Source organism: Geotrypetes seraphini, chromosome 6 (genome assembly GCF_902459505.1).
Source record: "Geotrypetes seraphini chromosome 6, aGeoSer1.1, whole genome shotgun sequence".
Lineage (NCBI taxonomy): Eukaryota > Metazoa > Chordata > Amphibia > Gymnophiona > Dermophiidae > Geotrypetes > Geotrypetes seraphini.
In genome coordinates this window covers 100,022,349-100,031,692 of record NC_047089.1, presented here as the reverse complement: position 1 = coordinate 100,031,692, position 9,344 = coordinate 100,022,349, and positions in this window count along the sequence as shown.

Genomic DNA, 9,344 nt, shown 5'->3' with positions numbered 1-9,344 from the left:
AGAAGGTCTTCGGACACCGACTAGCCTGCCTGCTTCACAGGGCTTTAAACTAGGTAAGTCGGGGGAGGGTACCCATTCACATATTAGTGCAGAAAGGAATTATCCTGATGAGGTGAGTCGAAACTCCGCTTCCATGTCCAAGGTAAGTACCCACATTGCAAACAGTTCTTTAGGAGTCACACTGACTCGGGTAGGATATGCCTCACAGGGACTTAGCAAACACAAGATATGGAGGGCCATGTATGTCAATTCACACAGTTTAGGTAACAAAATTCTAGAATTAGAGGCTGAAATAAGGAATGCCGACCTAGATGTGGTGGCAATATCTGAAACTTGGTTCACGGACTCACATGGGTGGGATATGGCTATACCGGGCTACAATCTACTTCGTCAGGACAGAGAGGGCAGGTTAGGAGGGGGGGGTAGCTCTATACATTAAAGAGGACATCAAAACCACTAGGATCATAGATGTCAAGTACACCGGGGAGTCCCTCTGGGTAAACCTGGCAAGAGGCAGAGAAAAATGCCTGTATCTAGGTGTGGTATACAGACCCCCAAGACAACTGGAAGACATGGACGCAGAATTAATTGAAGACATAGAGAATATCACTCTACGAGGAGAAGCTGTACTGCTAGGGGACTTCAATATGCCTGATGCAGACTGGAACTCATTTTCAGCGACAACCAGCGGTAGCAGGAGGCTCTTAACCTCCATAAAGGGAGCACGTCTCAAACAAATGGTAACAGAGCCCACTAGGGCCCAGGCGATCCTCGACCTGGTACTCACCAATGGGGAAAGAATCTCAGAGGTCTCAGTAGGAGATATGCTAGCCTCCAGCGACCACAACATAGTATGGTTCAACCTTAGGAAAGGCTTCCCTAGATCAAACACGAAAACAAAGGTACTCAATTTCCAGGGCACAGACTTCGCACGCATGGGAGATTTCGTCCATCGGACGCTGCACGACCAAGCGGAGACCGATGATGTAGAAGCTAAGTGGTTAACACTGAAATCAACCATACATGAAGCAACTAGCCGCTTCATAAAATTAGTAAATAAACGACAAAGAAACAATAAACCCCAATGGTTCACCGCAGAGATCTCACACCTCATTAAGGAGGAAAAAAAAGCGTTTCTCTCCTACAAGTGCACAGAGAAACGAGAGGCAAAGGTAGAATATAGGACCAGGTCTACAGCGGTCAAAATGGCAATTAGGGAGGCAAAACTTCGAGTGGAAGAAATTCTGGCAAAAAACATTAAAAAGGGGGACAAATCCTTCTTGAGGTATATTAGTGACAGAAAAAGGAACACAGGCAGGATAGTACGCCTTAGAAGACCGGACGGAAGTTATGTGGAAGCAGATTCCGATAAAGCCGAACTACTGAATGAATACTTCTGCTCAGTCTTCACCTGTGAGGCACCGGGACACGGTCCGCAGTTGAAGGCAACACAAAGCACAGAAGACCCGTTTCAGAATTTTGAGTTCACACCAGGTGAAGTTTACAGTGAACAGGCAAGACTCAAGGTGAACAAAGCCATGGGACCAGACAATTTGCACCCAAGAGTGCTCAGAGAATTGAGCGATGTCCTGGCAAAACCGTTGGCTGAGCGATTCAATCTCTCCCTAAGTAAGGGGAAAGTTCCCCTGGACTGGAAATTAGCTAATGTCGTTCCTCTGCATAAAAAGGGTAGGTCCTGCCAATCCAATCTCATCAGCTTCTTTGACTGGGTAACAAGAAAGATGGACTTGGGAGAGTCTTTGGACGTCGTGTACCTGGACTTCAGTAAAGCTTTTGACAGTGTCCCACACCGCAGGCTGCTAAGCAAGATGGAATTGATGGGGTTAGGAGAGACACTAACTGCATGAGTCAATGACTGGCTGAGTGGCAGACTTCAGAGGGTGGTGGTTAATGGTACCCTCTCTAAAACATCGGAGATGACCAGTGGAGTGCCGCAGGGCTCGGTCCTGGGTCCACTTCTTTTCAACATATTCATAGGGGATCCGACTCAAGGGCTTCAAGGTAAAATAACACTATTCGCCGATGACGCCAAACTATGTAATATAGTAAGTAAATGCAGTTTACAGAATTATATGGCGCAGGACCTGCTTACATTGGAAAGTTAGTCCTCAACCTGGCAGCTAGGCTTCAATGCTAAGAAATGTAAGGTCATGCACCTCGGAAGCGGAAATCCATGCAGGACGTACTTCTTGAATGGAGAAACTTTAACTAGGACTTCAGCAGAACAAGATTTAGGAGTAATCATCAGTGCAGACATGAAAACTGCCAATCAAGTGGAGAAGGCTTCATCTAAGGCAAGGCAGATATTGGGTTGTATCAATAGAAGTTTTGTCGGCCGAAAGCCTGAAGTCATAATGCCGTTTGTACAGGGCCATGGTGAGACCTCATCTGGAGTACTGTGTGCAATTCTGGAGGCCACATTACAGTAAAGATGTGCGCAGAATTGAATCGGTTCAGCGGACGGCCACCAGGATGATCTCGGGGCTCAAGGGTCTCTCGTACGAAGAGAGACTGAACAAATTGCAGCTCTACACTCTCGAGGAACGTAGGGAGAGGGGAGACATGATCGAAACATTTAAGTACCTCACGGGACGTATAGAAGTGGAAGATGATATTTTCTTTCTCAAGGGACCCTTGGCCACAAGAGGGCACCCGCTCAAACTCAGGGGCGGAAAATTTCATGGCAACACCAGAAAGTATTTCTTCACAGAGAGAGTGGTTGATCATTGGAACAAGCTTCCAGTGCAGGTGATCGAGGCAGACAGCGTGCCAGACTTTATGAATAAATGGGATACCCATGTGGGATCCCTACGAGAGTCAAGATAAGGAAATTGGGTCATTAGGGCATAGACAGGGGGTGGGTAGGCAGAGTGATGGGCTGTAGCCCTTTTCTGCCGTCATCTTCTATGTTTTCTATGTTTCTGTGTTTCTATCAGCTTCTCACCTCCCAGTATATACGGTTCCTTCCGATTATTAATCCCCAAATGCATTACTCTGCATTTCTTTGCATTGAATTTTAGTTGCTAGGCATTAGACCATTCCTCTAACTTTTGAAGATCCTTTTTCATATTTTCCACTACCTCTTCGGTGTCTACTCTGTTACAAATCTTGGTAACATCTGCAAAAAGCACACTTTTCCTTCTAACCCTTTAGCAATGTCACTCATAAACATATTGAACAGGATCAGCTCCAGCACCGAACCCTGAGGGACTCCACTACTCACTTTTCCTTCCTCTGAGTGACTTCCATTAACCACCACCCTCTGGCATCTGTCCGACAGCCAGTTTCTAACCAAGTTCACCACTTTGGGTCCTAACTTCAGTCCTTCAAGTTTGTTCAAAAGCCTACTATGAAGAACCGTATCAAAGGCTTTGCTGAAATCAAAAAATTCAATCAGGTTCATTTGGCACAATTTATCTTTTGTAAAGCCTTGTTGCCTCAGATCCTGTAACCCATTAGATTCAAGTAAGTACACTATCCTTTCTTTCAGCAACACTTCCGTTATTTTTCCAACAACTGAAGTGAGACTCACTGGCCTGTAATTTCCCACCATCCCTGTAACCACTTTTGTGAATAGGGACCACATCCGCTCTCCTCCAATCCCCGGGAACCACTCCCATCTCCAGAGATTTGTTGAACAAGTCTTTAATAGGACCCGCCAGAACCTCTCTGAGCTCCCTCAGTATCCTGGGATGGATCCTGTCTGGTCCCATCGCTTTGTCCACTTTCAGTTTTTCAAGTTGCTCATAAACACTCTCCTTTGTGAACGGCACAGAATCTACTCCATTTTGTTGTGTTACTTTGCCAGACAATCTTGGTCCTTCTCCAGGATTTTCTTCTGTGAATTTTTCAATTTGATTCAGCCTATTGAATTGATTTTTCAATTCAGTTTGATTCACTTTTCTTGCCCAATCGGGTGATTTTTTTTTAGATAGCCAGGCAGGCTTATTTTTGTAGCCTCTTCACCCACCCCACCCCACCCCCTTTGCCCTCTCCAACCCCATGCCGGTGCTGTGGTGTAAATAAAACAAAAAATGCTTTTCCTCTCTGTTAGGTCCTAGCTCACACTCATTAACACCAGCTTTGGCAGGTTACACATTTCAAATCTGGCATGTTGTAATCACAAAATAGAAAATAAAATTATTTTTTCTACCTTTTGTTGTCTGGTTATCTTATTATTCAAATCATGTTGATCCCAGGCTCTGGTTTCTGTTTGTCTTCTGTTAACTCGCTCACCAGGATCTCCTGCACATTTGACATTTTCTTCTTTCCCCATGCTCATCATTCATCTTTGTACCTTCCCTTCAACTGCCATATCCAACTTTTCTGTTTCTTTCCCACTATCCACCATCTCTTTCTCTCTCTGCCTTGTGCTCTGGGTCAAACCTCTCTATTCCCCTCCATGCAACATCTCTCTCTTCCTCCCCTCTATTATCATGTGCAACATTTCTTTCTCTCTACCCATGCACCATCTCTCCCTGCCCTCCACCCAATACCCAACTTTCTCTATCTCTCTTATCCATGCATGTCTCTCTCCCCTTCACCATATGCAAGATTTCTCCCTCTTTGTTTACTTCTGGGAGAATTCAGTGCAAGAAAATTTAAAATTCTGCAAGTTTATTTGTCAAAGTTTAAGCAATATTTTGGTAATTATTATTCATATTAGTATTTTAGCCCGTTACATTAACGGGTGCTAGAATATATGTCTGTCTGTCTTTCTTTATTTCTGTCTCTAACTCCCTCCCGCTGTCTTTGTTTCTGTCTGTCTCCCTGGCCCTCTTTATCTGTCTGTCTTTCTGTGTCTCTCCCTGCCCTGTGTCTTTCTTCTTTTCTTTCTGTCTGTCTTCCTCCCGCTGTCTGTCTTTCTTTCCCCCCACTTCCCTGTGCAGCAGCCACAGCAGCATTCCCTCCCCCTCCATGTCCTTGTGCAGCAGCATTTCCCCCCCCACCCTACTTCCCTATATGAATGGGCTTTAGACTTGGCTGTATAAATTTGGGGGTTTTGTATCCTGAGAAAGGTGGATGTGATGCCCATGTAGCAGTGCATACTCACTGTGTAGAGAGCTGTGTCGGTGTCTTTAGGAACACGTCTCTCCCTGTGCGCGTGGAGCTGCGGCGCTCCCGCTAGCGGCTGCAGGGTGGCACTGTGACCCGGGCTGCGGCCAGGCTCCGAGCAGGGCCACGGCTCCGTCACTCAGCGAGCGAGACCTGGGCGGGCGGCGGCGGGCTGGGCCTCGTGGCGCATGGAATTGCAGAGCGGTGGCTGCTGCAGCCTCCAACCCGGCCCCGAGATGTCCGGCAAAATCGAGAAATCAGGTAAGGAGAGGCGAGGCTAAGGGCAGGAGAAGCCGAGGCTTAGCCAGGCACCAGCGCAGCGCATAGGCCTCAAGACACCCCCCCCCCTTATAATGTAAGAGGCAGCCGATTCTCTTAACTTCCGATAGGCTCCATTAGACAGCCACTTCCCCCCCCCCGGCTCTGTCATGTTCCAAGAGACGGCCGCCTCTCCCCCCACAGCTTCTATGGTACCCTAAGAGACAGCCGCTCCCTATGCTTCCGACGGACGGAATTATACCTTAAGAAACAACAGTCATCCCCCCCCCCCCCGTGAGTGTGGGGCAATTGTAGGCAGGCACGCAGGCGCACTCCTTCCTCTACGGACATACAGATCAGGCAACACGCAGGTAGGAGTGCGCATGCGCGCCTAGCATTTTATTATATTAGATTCCATTTAAACAGTTAAAATACAATATTTTTCTTCTACCTTTGTTGTCTCAATGCTTTATTTTTCTATCATGTTGGTTCCAGTTTCTTTTTGCTGCTTTCCTCTCATTTGCTAATTCTCCTTCAAGTGGCTGCTATCCATTTGTCTTTTCTACTCTCTCCTGTCTATTCCTTCACTACATCTGCCTCAGACATATTGATAATTCCTTTTTAATTCTTTTCTGTCTCTTTCTTACCCTTCTCCTCTTTTCCACTTTTGATCTACCTATCAAATTTCCATCTTCTCTCCCATTCCCCATCTCATTCCTTCCTCAGCTCTCCATTCCCTTTCAACTTCAATGTACCTCTATTTCCATATTTCTACCCTCTATTATATCTATCTTCTCATCTATTTCTTTGCCACCCTCTTCTCCCCCTCAGGGTTCTTCATCTCAGCATCTTCCTTCCTCCACCCTTATAGCCCTGCATCTCCTCCCCTCCCTTGTAGCCTGACATCTCCCTATCTTTTCCCTGCAGCATTCTCCCAGTCTCTTCCCTCACTCACATTTCCAGGCATCTCTCCATCACTCCATTCTACTCTTACATCTCCCTCCTTCTCCCCTTCCACCTCCTGTGTATCTCTCTCCCTCTCATCTACCTCCATGTCCAACACCTCTCTCTCTCCTTTCCTTGTGCCCTAAGTCAAATCTCTCTATGCCTCTCCATGCACCATCTATCCCTTCCTCTCCTCCATTATGTGCAATTTCATCTTCTCCCCTCACGATGCATGTCCCCTATCTTCCCCATGTGTCACCATCTTTCCTTCCTCTCCACCTCCCCCTTTGCCACCAACTTTCCTTCCTCTTACCTCTTCCCTCCCCCTGTGCCACCAGCTTGCCTTCCTGAAGTTCCTTTCACCCCTTCCCTCCCTCCCTCCCTCCCTCCGTGCCATCAGCTTTCCTTGCTCTTATCTCTTCCCTCCCCCTGTGCTACCAGCTTTCCTTCCCCTCCTCTCCTGTACTCCAAGGTTTGCGTCTTCTGGTTGCGGTATCGGCAGTGACTCTCACATGCTGCCTGCTGCTAAATCGGAAGTCTCCCCTCTGCCATGGAAAGACTTCCAGGTCAGCGACAGGCATTGTGTGGGAAGTACTGCTGATACTGTGACACAGCGAGATTCGATGCTGTCACAGCTGGCGCAGTGAGATTCTGCGTGGGAAAAGGGAATTCCATTCTTCTCTCCTATCTCCCTGTGCAGTAGTTTTCCATCTCTCCTTCCCATCCCCCCCCCCCCCCCCCCCCCCCCACACACACGTGAGACCTCAACTTTTGGGCCTCCTAAAGCAGCAGCAGTGAACAGGCTGTTCGCGGCTTGCCTGTTAGGGCTTCTCTTTGTTGCATCATCAGTGACATCGTCAGTGATGCAGCATTGGGAAGGCCTCGACAGGCAGGCTAAGAGCAGCCTGTTCACCGCTGCTGCTGCTTTAGGAGACACAGAGGAGACTCAGGACTCACTGAATTGGTGAGTCTGATTTTTTAAGGAAACAAATTGATTCACCAAAGTGAATCAATTTGAATCAGTGAACTGGCCAGCACTAGTACTAGCTCTCTCTCTCTCCCCAGTTTAGTCTATCCATCCTGCCCAATAGCCGGATCACTGCTCTCCACTACAAGAAAGAAGAAGAAAATACTTAGAAAAAGAAGATGTCCGACCACACAGACCAGGAGAAGATAAACTGAGAAGAGCACAATGAAACCAGGTTTCATAAAAATGCCCAAACTGCAAAAGGAAAGTGAGCTCCACAGATCCACACGAAGTGTATATCTGCTGCCTCAGAGAAGCTCACCTCACAGCCGCCTGTCCCCAGTGATGAAGATGTATCCAAGAGTCTGCAAGAACCAACTGCACTCCCTGCAGAACCCAACTAAAGAACCATGCAAGAAAAACATGAAACTCCACACAAACTCCACCACTTTAAAAACTACACACACAGCAGGGACCCAAATCAAGGGACCACTCCCCACAAAGAAGGAAGACAGAAACGCTATCGGACAACCTCTTTATTCTCCACCTCTTCTTCTTCTTCACCAGTACAATGCAGGAAAAGAAAAGCACCTGACCACCAGTCCAAGCGTGGGGACAAACCTCAATAGCCAGGGGTTCAGAAACAAGCAACCACCTTGGCTCTCTCTTTCCAGCTACTCCAGTAGGCCAATCCTACCGTTGAGCACCAGCAGCTCTTCGACCTTTTCAGCAAATTCATCATACAACATCTCTCTGGACAAAGAATGCAACCACAAAGCGAATCAAAAAATGCAGACCCAAGGCAACAGCCACCAACATCATCACGACTGCATGCAAGGATAACCCCATTGCATCACTGGCCACAGACAACTACCACTCAAACCAGGACAGCAAACCCTACCTGCATGGCTATGATTCACCCATGGAAAACCCACCACACCATCACCCCTGGAGGCACCAGACATAGGCACAGAGCCTGCACCGGCAGCAAACCAGCCAAATCCTCCTCTGGAGGACTTCACTTACCCAAGATTCCTCCAGAAGATGGCTACTAAACTGGCACGTGCTCCTATCCAGGAGGGAGACATGACAAATGAGACACTAGGCCTGCTCAAATACTTAAACACACCTAAGTATGGGGGAATCCAAGATGGCGACGGAGTGAGTCACGTCTGAAAGCTGCTCCTGCTCTGTTTTGGCAATTTCTACTTTAACTAAAATTTTCTTACTTTTATTATGCCTAAGTGCAGAGGCAAACAGAGAGACGTTCTTCCAGCCTCATCTGGCACTTCATTGATGAGACAGGTGGCAATTACAGCGTATGCCACACCGGCTGGATTGGGCATATCCGTTGACAGAGGTGGGCAGACCTCGGTCTTGGAGAGCAAGGTTTCGCTTAGCCCTATGGGTCCTGGAGCTCCTCCGCGTCCTGGGAGGATGTCGAGGACGCCGTCGGCAGTGCAGGAGGTGCCATATATGAATTCTCCGTTGACGCTGCTGAACTCATCCCTGACCCCGGAAGTATTCCACGGCTTACCGACTCTTTTGCAGTCGACAATGGAGAATGGAGGAGCAGTTACCTGCGAGGAAGCAGGGACAGAGGAGCAGCGAGCTATTGGGGTAATCCCCGGAATATCTTTGCCCCCTCCTCTAGTAAGACCTGAAGTTATCGACATGGAAGCAATCTGGAGTGGACTTGAGTCAATACATAAGGTATGCTCCCAATTTTTTTCTTCAATACAGAGTACTAATTTGCAAGTTAAAACTTTGGAAGAGAAACTCCAAAAGCAGTCCAATAGAATGGACAACCTGGAAAAATCAATGTCAGAAGCTAAGGCTTCTATGAATTTACATTTGAAGGAAAACTCTTTGCTGGTTAGAAAAATGGAAAATTTGGAAAATGCAAATAGAAATTTAAATCTCAGATTGTTGAATTTTCCGGTATCCAAATTTCAAGCTCCAAGAGACTCATTTAATTCCTTCCTACAATTAGTGTTGAAATTTCCTGAAAATAATATGCCACCGCTTCAAAAGCTATACTATTTGAACATTACCAAAGAAGACAAAGGCAAAGAGACTATACCAGGAGACTTGGATC